Consider the following 12,111-nt stretch of genomic DNA (forward strand, 5'->3'; position numbering starts at 1 on the left):
GTCAGGGTTCAAAACAATATCAATTCTTACTAACCTTAACAGTTGTTGTATTCTTTTCCAAAAGCAATGAGCTAAATAACATTCACAAAAAACATGATGTAGAGTCTCGTCCCCTGGACAACCTCTTGTGCCTGTAGATCCTTGATTATACAATCTTTCCCTCACCGGCAATCTATTCAAAGCTACGAGCCAATTCAAATCCTTCCTCTCATTACTTAAATTTTCATGTTGAATACATTTCCACTTAACTTTTTTCTTTCTCATTTCTGCTTGTTGTGTTACTACCATTTTCTCTTTTAAATCTTGATATAATTGTTTATGATTTTTTAGTAACTCCTCCTTTACACAACCAGGATGGGCTCTTAAAAACAAAATTAACTTTTCATATTGCCAAGGTCTACTCTCAGCCTTTGGTCCTCTGTTTTCCAAGGGAACAATTCTCCTTAATGGCAGAGCTGCCCACAATTTTACAAAATGCATAGCTTTATGCTCCACATTATCTATAAGTATCTTACATAAAAAAACAAATGTAAAGTACCTCTAACTTTAAAGGAATACACACCACCGCTCTACCTCCTTCTTCAACCTCTAGGTACATCTGTTCTCTTTTAACAGGTTCATACTTCCCACCCCATATAAATGAAAAGACCAACCTAGTCAAAATTAATTTACTTTTCACAGGAATTGGAAAGATTAGGGCTAAGTAAATCAAACTAGACAACAGATCTACCTTAACTACTAACCCCTTCCCCGTAATACTAAGCTTTCTGCTCCTCCAAATGTTCAATTTCTTTTTTACCCTCTCAATTTTTTCCTCCCAATTTAGTTTAGCCGAATCTTTATGATAAAATTTAACCCCCGAAATTTTGATTCCCGTAGGACACAACGAAAAACCGTGCCTCACCTCTTTCCTTCCTTTCCATTTTCCACAATACATTAATGATGATTTGGCATAGTTTATGGCCGAGCCAGTAGCTGCACAATACATTTCCAATATTTGCACCACTTTATCCAACCCTCTATCTGTAGACATAAATACAGTTGTATCGTCTGCATACTGAGATACTTTTACCCGTTCACCCAAACCTCCCGGTATGTGCACTCCTTCAATGTATTGCTCATTCCTTATTCTTTCTGCCAAAGGCTCTATAAACAAGACATACAACAAAGGAGACAATGGACATCCCTGCCTAACACCTCCCCTTTGTTCAATCGGTTCACTCAAAAACCCATTTATCTTCACCCTACTATGTACTTCATTATACAGGACCCTTACCCATGAGATAAACTCTTCCCCAACATTCATTTCCCCTAATACCTTAAATAAGAATTCATGGTTAACCCTGTCGAAGGCTTTCTCCTGATCTAGACTCAGTATGCACAAAGGCAGATCTCTCTCTTCAACCCAGCTAATGATATCTCTTATGAGCAATAAATTAAAAGAACAAGCCCTTCCCTTAACCCCACAAGTTTGATCTGGATTCACTAATACTGACATCACCTCCAGTAACCTATTTGTTAAACACTTACTTAAAATTTTATAATCAGTTGTTAAAGGAACACTCAGACTTTTTGGGACTTTAGCCTATTCACCTTACCCCCCAGAGTTAGATAAGTCCATACATACCTTTTTCATCTCCGTGCGTGCTATAAGTCTGTTTGACGCACCCACCGCTAGCCTAGCTTAGCACAAAGACTCGATGTGACTGGTTGCAGCCTTTCATACTGATCCAAATGAGTGGCAAAATAACGCAAACGTTTTCCTATTTACATGTTGTGATTTGTATAGTCACAGAATGTACAAATAACAAAGTCAAATGAGACACAGACATCTTTTAACCGTATAAAACCTGGGAACTATTCTCTGAAGGCGAAGCACTGCTACTTTGACGGCGTAATAACCGCATCACCGGAGACACGCCGTGGTGAGGAGCGGAGAGTTCGCTCGGTGTTTGGGTAACAGAGTCAGCAATTTATAAATAGTAAAAGCGTAGTTTAGAGTCATGGGTTTTCGCTCTATTGTAAATAGCTGCGACAGTAAACAGGGGAGGTAACCATGTTTCACAGAATTCCAACTAAAAACGCTGACTGGATGAAGAAATGTCTAACTTACTCTGGATATTTATCCAAACACACCTAAGATTATCAAGGGACATTATGTTTGCTCGGTACATTTCAATGAGGACGACTATTTTGAAAAAATGGAATTTGCCACACGGACCATAATGTGCTGAAGGATACGGCCATCCCATCGATAGCACGTAACGTTACAGGACAAGTGGATCACCTGCGGCTGAGGTAATGTTCCGTTATGTTTTTAGATGACCTACTGTAACAGTGCCTTTAGCCAGATCTAATGTAACGTTAGTGACACTATTATATGATTAGGGTATGAATATGTTTTTATCTTGATGCGGTGCGGACGCGCTTGGGAAAAAAAAAACGAGCGCGTTCACCGCGTTGAACTTGCACCCTGCGCGTGGCGCGCCTAGTAGCCTAAATTTGAAATAACCATGGAAATAACGAACTTGAGCGTGCAAAAGGGTACGATAGGCTGTGAGTTCATTGTGCAAAAACAATTTGTGCTATTACTTTCCCCTTATTCTATCCTATGGTAATGCAATACTGTATATTATATAGTCTTCTGTTGAATACATTTGGTTCAGCTAATAAATTGCATTTAAAATATATTGATTCCTGTAATAATAATTATTTATTCATGTGATATTTATAAATCTGGGTGCGTTTTTGGTTGGAAATCAATGAAACATGGTACTGTATTACCTGGTCTCCCCTGTTTATTGTCACAGCTCATACAATAAAGCAAACACCCATGATAAACTATGCTTTTCTATCTAACGTTAGTAATTGCTGACTCTTTATTCCAACGCTGAGCGAAGCGAACTCTCTGCTCCTCGTCACGGTGCGTCTCAGGTGATTGTTATCACTCTGCCCAAGTAGCAGTGCTTCCCCTTCAGAAAATATAGTATTTATACGGTCAAAAGATGTCTGTGTCTCATATGGCCTTGATATTTGCACACTCTGTGACTATACAAACCACAACATGTAAATAGGAAAACGTTTGCGTTATTTTGTCACTCATTTGGATTAGTATGAAAGCTGCAACCATTCACATCCAGTCTTTGTGCTAAGCTAGGCTAGCGGTGGGTGCGTCAAACAGACTTATAGCACGCACGGAGATGAAAAAGGTATGTATGGACTTATCTAACTCTGGGGGGTAAGGTGAATAGGCTAAAGTCCCAAAAAGTCGGAGTGTTCCTTTAAAAGGGTTATTGGTCTCCAATTTTTTATATCTTTTATTTCACCTTTCTTGTGGATTAGGTGTATTACCTCCGAACTCATAGACTCAGTTAACTTGCCTGTCTTATACACCTCTATATACCAACACCAAATCTCTTTTCATGATGTCCCAAAAGCACCCATAAAACTCTTTCGGCAACCCATCCCCCCCTGGAGTTTTATTCCCTTTTATTGAGGTAAGGGCTGCTTTAATTTCCTCTTCCTTGATCTCACCCCCTATTTTTTCTCTATGTTCCTTAAGTAGGACTCTCTTTATACCTCCCAATAACTCCCCTTCCTTCCTCCCATCTACCTCTCTTTTAGAAAACAATTCCTTATAAAAGCCACAGACATATTTAAACATGTTTTCTTTCCCTTTAACTTCTCCTTTTTCTGACAAACCCATCAATTATTTCCCCTCTCTGTTTCTGTTTTATTGTTTGAAAAAAATATTTAGTTACTTTCTCATCTTTTTCCTTTTCCTCTACCTTTGCTAAAAACGCAAACTCCTTTGCCTTTTTAGTACCTTTTAATTTTCCCCTTTATCTCCGCAATTTCCTCCTCTCTCACCTCTAACCCTCCATTTTGATTTGCCATTATTTTTTGCAATCTATTTTTGTCCTTCCAAACCTCCCTCCTTTCCTGTCTTCTTTTCTTTTCTGTATATGCAAAACCCCGCAATTTATTTTTTCAACACCTCCCACCATTCTAAAAGCGATACATACCCCACTTTAAACTCTTGCCATAATTTATAAAAATCTTTAAATTCCTTTTTAAATATATCATCCTCCAACAAACTAATATTCATCTTCCAATAGCCCTTACCCATGCTTACCTCATTATTAACTATTGTGACTAACAACATTCCATGATCTGAACACCAACATGGTACAATCCTCAACTCTTTTATTTCTATCCCCTGTGTTATAAAAAATAATCTAATCTACTTCTATTGCCCCTCGTATTACCCCATGTAAACCCTGGATCATCTTTATTACATTTCCTATATGCATCCTGTAAGAAATGCTCTCCTAATTCCTCTTTTAAGTAAATCCCTGAGAAGTCAATTTCCCCATTTTTTTCCAAACTGTCCAACGTTATATTGAAATCACCGCCCATTATTACACATCTATTGGTATCCCATAAATTTGGTAAGTTTTTGAAAAATTCCAGTCTTTTACTTCTATTACAGGGTGCATATACATTAATAAAGCGATATTTATACTCACCCCATCGTGCATCCAGACATTGTAATCTCCCCGGCACAAGAGATAAATAATTCTCTATCATGAATCCATTTTTCTTAAACACTATCCCCAGTCCATCTGAATGTACATTCCCAATACTCCAATATGACACCCCGGAAGTCCATTCTTTAGAAAAAGTTATTGTATCTTCTTCTCCTTTCTGGTGGCACTCTTGCAGGAATGCCACCTCGAAGTCCATAGATAACAGAGAACAAAACAGAGCACCCCTCTTTCCAGCATCCCTCAAACCTCTCACATTGAGAGATACAAACTTCAAGTCCATCATTCATAAAGATCAGCAGGTAACGTTTTCTTTTTCTTTCCATTTCTTTTCTCCTTGTCTGTGCCTTCTATGAATCCAGTGGTCCCTATAAAAAACTCCACGTCTTCCCTCGATAAGAAACTACCAGACATCGACCCCAGCTCCGAAACCTCCACCTCTTCCTCTGATGTTACCACAGGAGGCACTATCAGGGATCCAGCCATCGACAATCCATCCGCAAACTCAGGTAAGCTCAAAGACTCCTCATCATCCGTCCGCTGATCCAGCACACTAAATGAATTTGATACCTCAATCTTATTTTCTTCCTCGTTTCCTTCCAATTTCCTTTTACTTGTCTTAGAAGCTAACTTCCAGGATCCTTCAGCTCCTTGCTCTTCCTCATCCTCCATTCTGTCACCCCAGGAAATATTAGTTGTGAGCTGTAAGGTGTCTGGACTCACTGTACCCTGTAACTCACCCCCCTCCTCTTCCATTTTCTCCGATTCCTCAAAAGCTGGATTTGTTAGCTCAGCTGGGACAGAAGCTAAAACAGGGCATCCTGCTGTGTCTCCTCTCACTCCCTCCATTATCTCTGTATCCGTAGGTGAACCCATCTGGTATACTTCTTCATTCTGGCCAGTAAGAGCTCCATGGTATGCCTGTACTTCCTTAATAACAACCTCAATTGGCCTAAGGTCTTCTCCATCTTCTCCTCTTGCTGCACTGGCATACGTTCTTTTCCGTTTTGGGTCCTGAAAAGATGATCAGTAGCCCCACACTCCTTGCACACTTTCGGTTTCAGACACTCTGAGGCAGCATGCCCCAATTCTTTACAGTTCAGACATCTTATAACGCATTGGTATTCCAAGTGTCCAAATTCCTGACATCTTCTACAAAATTGAGGCTGACCGGAGTACACTATGTACCCCCTTACACCCGCAATTTTAAAATTGGCCGGAGGATGATGGTAACCCTGGAAACCAGCAGGGTCCTCGTTGAGCAACACTTGATACTGCCTTTGTCCGTTCCATACCCCGAATCTGTCTCTTCTGTACCTTACTGTCGATATTATTTTAACATGGTTTTGAAGAAAAGATTCCACCTCTTCATCTTCCATATTCATGTCAAACATGTTGATTGTCAAAATCCGGAAATTATTTCTCCCCAAAGACTGTATTCTAAACTTATCCAGAGGACGCTGACCTTCATTTTCTCTGAACTTTTCCAAAAGTCTCTGAAACAAAATGCTGTCTTTCATCGTGACATCAAAATACTTATCTTTGCCATTTCTTTGGATTCCAAGGATCTCTGGAGGGTCAATCTTCAACAAATTGATGATGACTTTTTGGATGAATTCTTCACTTTCCGGCATCTCTTCTTCTCTGGATCCTTCCCAGTAAAGTCTTGACGTGTTCTTTACTCTTCTCTCAAAAATTCCTTCCGCCATCTCTTCCCCACTCCTTCACAGACCTTTAGCCAACAAGAACTGCGGTCAAGCCACTTGCACTTGATCTTAGCCAAAAGGCCGAGAAGCGATGACGCAGCGACGCCGAGGCGGGGGAGCCGGCAAAGGCCACGCCCTCCTGGGCCTCCCTGTCCCTCTCCCCAATCCTCACCAGCGGTTTGCCAGTCAAAAAAGGGGCTTTTTTTTTTTTTTTTTGCACGCTCCGCATCCGGCTCCATGAGCCATAAATGTACATAATGCGCCGTCCCCGAATAGTGGACGGATCAGATGTTAAACTGACAGAGGAACAGGGGTTCCTTTTTGTCTTGTTTTTACACCACAATTCTACCCAGGCTAGTATAGCACATGATCACCTACAACACCCACTCACACTAGCTCCATTATCACCTTCTGCCACACAAGACCACTACATTTCTTTCATTGAACACTTTAGGAGGGTGCACCGTTCCCAGAAGTACTGCAATACCGGGTCGATGCATGGAGTGGACGGAGCAAGCCCCTATTCCATCTCCCAGGACCAAAAATCAATTTAATATATGGTGCCCGGGTAGGGCACGTATCAGATATTAAACTGATAAGAACAGATTTTTTCTTTCTTGTAATTTTTCTTTTTCTTTTCAACAATCATGAGACATTTGAGCATTTACATTTTTCCAGCATCATCATGTTCATTTGGATGTGTTCTTCAGGTATTGTGTTTTTCCAAAGAAAAAAATATTAATAAATAAATAACAATCCATTTAAAATTTGCAAGAAAGAAGTACAAAAAGTAAAACCACAATAAAAAACAAAAACAAAAAAAAACAAGGGGTTACATGGATAAAAGAAGAGATAAAGGATTATCTAAAATTTGGTTCATTTTTGGTAGACCTTTCTTAAATAAAATATTATCTAAAAAGCGATTGAAATAACATTTTTATAAAACTTGTCAAACTTTTCTTGTGCTGGAGCGGGGGTGAGTCCTTAATAATATTTGTCCCCATTTCCTGCTCCTCCAAACAAGGCCCGAGACCCAGCGCTTCAGGCTCTCAGCGGAGATCCTCTTAAACCGTGGCACCGCTGCCCCTTCCAGATGGATGTGTGGGGCATCTACGGGCAGTCAGGGCTCATGGCTGCGGGGACCTTTCTCTGTGAAGCTCCGGCTCCCACGTCCGAATGGCAGCATGCGGTGTACTCCTGCATCCTTTTCTTTGCCAGCTCCATGGTGGTATGAGGAGACACCTGCACCTGCTTCCCCACCAGCAGGTTTCTGTAGGTCCAAATAGCGTCTTTTATACAGTTTATGGGGAGCCAGAGGTTTAACGGTGGAGTTGCTGGCTTTCCCTTCTGGCTCAACCCACCCATTATCCTTTTGTAGGTTAGGACCTCCCCTGCTGGTAGGCACGGGAATTGCTGGGAGCCGGCCAGTGCCCACAGGTCCCTCGCAGCGCTGCACTCCCAGAGCGCGTGCCTCACGGTCTCAGGCGCACCACACCCGGCCCGTGGGCAGCTCAGATTCCTTGCCATGCCCCGGGAGTGCATGACGGCCCTGACCGGGAGAATCTCATGAGCCACCATCCACGCCAAGTCCCGGTGCCTGTTTAGAAGAGCTGGGTGGGACACGCTGCGCCAAGTTGTTTGGGCTTCGCTTAAGGTGAGCCCGCGCACTGGGCTCACTTGCTCCCGCTCCTGCACAAGAGAAAGTATTGACTTGTGGTTAGTTAAAATGTCTATTTCTTCTTTTTCCATGTTTAACTTGTTTAAACATTTCTTGATAAAACCATATGTTGTGGGTAGGTTAAAAGCCACCGGTTTTGTGTGGTCCCTTTCTAAAAACTTTAAACTTCTAAGGTAAGAACCCATCCAAAACTGAACCATTGCTGTCGTTTTGTTCTCATTTAATGTTGATGTGGCGTATTTCATGTGCAGTGCAGTAAAACGGGCTCCAAGGAATAAATATAAGTCGGGTACTCCTTTCCCTCCATTCGTATGCGTCTTCTTCATCTCCTCCCTCCTCAGCCTCTCCCATTTGGATCCCCACAGAAAATAGAATATAGCCCTGTCCAGGGTCTGCAGGAACCATCTTGGGGGGTTAAAAACAGAGCATAAAAGTAACATTAGTGGTAAAATGACAGCTTTGATGATTAAAATCTTCCCTTCTATTGTCAGGTTTCTTATACTCCAAAAACCTAATCTTTGTCTTGCCTTCCTTAAAACCTCTTCCCAATTCCCTTTTCCTCTTCCTTCACTGTCAAATATTACACCTAAAATTTTTAACCCAGTACTTTTCATTGTTACCTCCAGTCCGGTCATGTCTGTGGGTGTCCAGGGTCCATAAAACTGTACTTGTGTTTTTCCTCTATTGAGTTTAGCCCCACTTGCCCTCCCAAACCAGTCAGTCAAGTCTAAGGTCCGTTGAATCGATAAAATGTCCGTACATAAAACGTTCACGTCATCCATGTAAAGTGCAGTCTTTGCAGTCTGTCCCCCTGTCCCTGGAATTAAAAATCCTCTGATCCATTGATCCCTTCTCAAAACCTGTGCTAATGGTTCTATGCACATTACAAACAAGAGAGGAGATAATGGACAGCCCTGACGGACCCCACAGCGTATATTAACTGCTTTTGTAAGCTGCCAGCTTAACAGGATTCTGCTATTTATATCCCTATATAGCAATCCCACCCAAGCTAGAAATCTTTCTGGAAACCCCATTTTATTCAGTACTTTGAACAAGTACTGGTGCGAGATCCGGTCGAATGCTTTTTCAAAATCTAAATTTAGCACGGCTAACCGAATATTTCTGTCTCTCGCATAACAGATGGTGTCTCTAATCAGTACGAGGCTGTCCGTGATGGATCAGGTCTGCTAAAATCCCTGATAAGTGTGTAGCTAAAATCTTACTAAAAAGTTAACAGTCCACATTTAAAAGAGTGATAGGGCGCCAATTTTGCAAGTCTTCTTTTTCACCTTTTTTATATAAAAGTGTCACTATACCTGTCCTAAAACTGTCCGGTAGAAGGTCACTGTTGTCAAAGTCGTTAAAAACCGCTAAAAGGTCTTCAACTAAAATGTCCAGAAACGTCTCGTAAAATTCTAAGGGAAGTCCGTCTGCACCTGGGCACTTGCCTTTCTTAAAACTTTTCAGGCCTTTTGTGATTTCTAAAATGTTAAAATCACTCCTTAAAAGTTCTTTTTCCTTCACTGTTCTTTCCACCAGGGCTAGCACTTCTTTTAATGTTTCTTCATCTATCTTTTTTTCCTCATACAATGCATCATAAAATTCTTGCACTCCGTTTAAAATATCCCTTGTATTGGTCAACAATATTCCTTATTTATTTTTTATCCTTACCATTGCCCCACTTTTACTCACAATTTTCTTAAAAAAATACCTTGTGCATTTTTCTCCTTCTTCCACCTCTCTTTCCTTACTTCTCAGAATGACTCCCTTACTTGTGATTTCTGATATCATCATCTCTTTTTTAACCTCTTTAATTTCTTCATTAAAATCCAAGCCTATATTTAAAAGGTTGAAATAACGTTGTAAACGTTTTTGCAACCCCACCATCTTTTTCTTTTCTTTGGTTTTCTTTCTGTTTCCTGCCCTTATAAAAAAAGTCTTGGTCTTTTCCTTCACCATCTCCCACCACTGTGCTCGTGAATCGAAAAAGTCTTGAAGGGTCTGCCATTCCCTATACTGCTCCCTGTATTCCTTTGTTACTTCTTTGTCTTGTAACAGGGAGCAGTTTAATTTCCAGAGACCCTTCCCTACCGTCACACCCGGGGGGAGTGTAAGAGTGCATGACAGCATAGCGTGGTCAGAAAAGAAAACAGGGGAGATTCTAGCATCGCTCGGTGGGCACTCCCTGGTAAAAACATAATCTATTCGAGAAGCTTTGGTGCCATCACTACTGAACCAAGTGTGGCCCTCTGCTTTTGGATGCATCATCTTAAAACAGTCCGTTAATCTAAAATCTTTTACTATATTCAGCAGTAGATGTGTTGTTTTATCTGTTTTAAAAACTTCCCCCGCTCTTCTCCTGTCTCCTTTTCCTAAAACACAATTAAAATCCCCTGCTAAGACCAATGGGTTTCTCCCTCAAAGGTGGGGTTGCATATCTTCTAAAAGGCTGTATCTGTCATTCTTTTCTGTGTTCCCGTAAAAGTTTAGTACGTTAAAATCCCTCCCTAAAAAAGTCATACTGGCTAAAAGGGCCCGACCGTCTCTTAATATTGTGCTCCCCTTCACCAGTATCTGTTTGTTTTTTATCAGGATGGCTACTCCGTCTGCCTTGTTTTGGTTGGAGCCGCTCCATAAAGAGGGTCCTTGCAGCCATTTATCTTCCCACTTCTTGTAGTTTTTTAAAAAGGGTAGGGCACATTCCTGTAATAAAAACAAATCAGAGGGTTGTGTACTTAAAAAATTTAAAACTGTTTGTGCTCTTATAAGTGACCTCACACTTCTCACGTTTATGGTTGAGATGGTGATGGTCGTGAGCATTAAAATTAGTATAAAAGAAGACAGATACATCATTTAAAATTTTAAAACCATACTATCCATTAAAAAAACAATTGTTCTTGTAAAACCAACTCTTCCTGCATTTCCATTGAAGGGGAGGCAGGAGAGAGAGTTTGTTTTCCTTCTGAATCACAGGGTGAGCTCCTGGGTGTGGATGATTTCAGCTCAATCGCTAGGAAAGAAATCTCATTTGCCGTATGACTTGGGAATATTCTATTTAAATCATCTGACGAGGAGGAGTCAGAAAATCTTCCCATTTTATCTTTATCTATTTCTTTCCAGAGAGGGGAGTGTGCCACTCTCTTTTTATTCATTGATTGAGCGCAGGGGAGTTGCTCACTTAATTGACTTTTTGTTTGTATCTCATCTGTGTCCTCCCCTGCATTTCCACTTACCTCTGTATTGTCTTCACCTGTACCAATTTGAATTTCCTCGCTCTGTTGTACTTCACTCCTTGGCCCCGCCCCTTCATTACCTCTACCATCTGTTCTCTCTTCGGCACTCAGCAGATTTGGCGGGAGATTTGAATTTGTTTGCTCCTCCCCCTCGTTATCTCTTTGTCTGCTTTCCTTCGCCATTTTGTGTGCTTTAACTTTGCTAGCAAAAGACTTTGGACAATCTCTGTAGAGATGAGAGGAGTCTCCACAGAGGTTGCAACTTCTGCCATTGGGACACTCTTCAAAAGTGTGCCCAATTTCTCTGCATTTCCTACAAAACACTTTCTCACACGCCTCTACCAGGTGCCCAAACTCTCCACACTTGCGGCACAGCTTGGGCATCCCCTGGTAGTGGATGTAGCCTCTGTTTTCACCAAGAACTATCATTGATGGCAGATGTCTTAGGCCCTGGTACCCCTGGGGATCCTCCCACTGTTTGATCGGGATCCTCCAGGAACAGTTCCAGATGCCATCCTCATCCACCACCTTCATAGCCTGGCTCTTTACAGTGCAAAATCTACCCAGCCATACACAAATGTCTTCTCCAGTCACAGTCTCATTGAACATCCTAACAATCACCACCTTATGTGTGTTGTCAGTCAACTTCTCAACTTTAAACATGGAGAACTGGGTCTTTACATTCTCAAATCTGTTCCAAAATTCTGCTAGCAATGCTGCATTTCTAAAACTAACGTCAAAGCCTTTATTAAAAGGCAAGGAAAAAATACAATTCAAGTCTTCGGGACGGTAATTTAGCGCTTTCTGTACATACTTCCGTGAAAAATGTAGTCTGGACATTTCAACCGTCTTAACATTGTCTAAAAGGCTAAAACGCACGCTGTGGTGCCTCCGCATGCCGGCACGAGCAGCCGACATGATGGAGGCACCAACAGCCAAGAGCTTTA

The 12,111-nt window shown here is 41.3% G+C and overlaps 1 pseudogene; it reads right to left on the minus strand.

Annotated features, from left to right (window-relative positions):
* Nucleotides 1-6,706: 6,706 nt before the first annotated feature.
* LOC148960841 (U2 spliceosomal RNA) lies at nucleotides 6,707-6,909 on the minus strand (annotated as a pseudogene).
* Nucleotides 6,910-12,111: the final 5,202 nt, after the last annotated feature.

Source organism: Pimephales promelas, unplaced genomic scaffold (assembly GCF_988280905.1).
Source record: "Pimephales promelas unplaced genomic scaffold, fPimPro1.hap1.1 HAP1_SCAFFOLD_75, whole genome shotgun sequence".
NCBI classification, from domain to species: domain Eukaryota; kingdom Metazoa; phylum Chordata; class Actinopteri; order Cypriniformes; family Leuciscidae; genus Pimephales; species Pimephales promelas.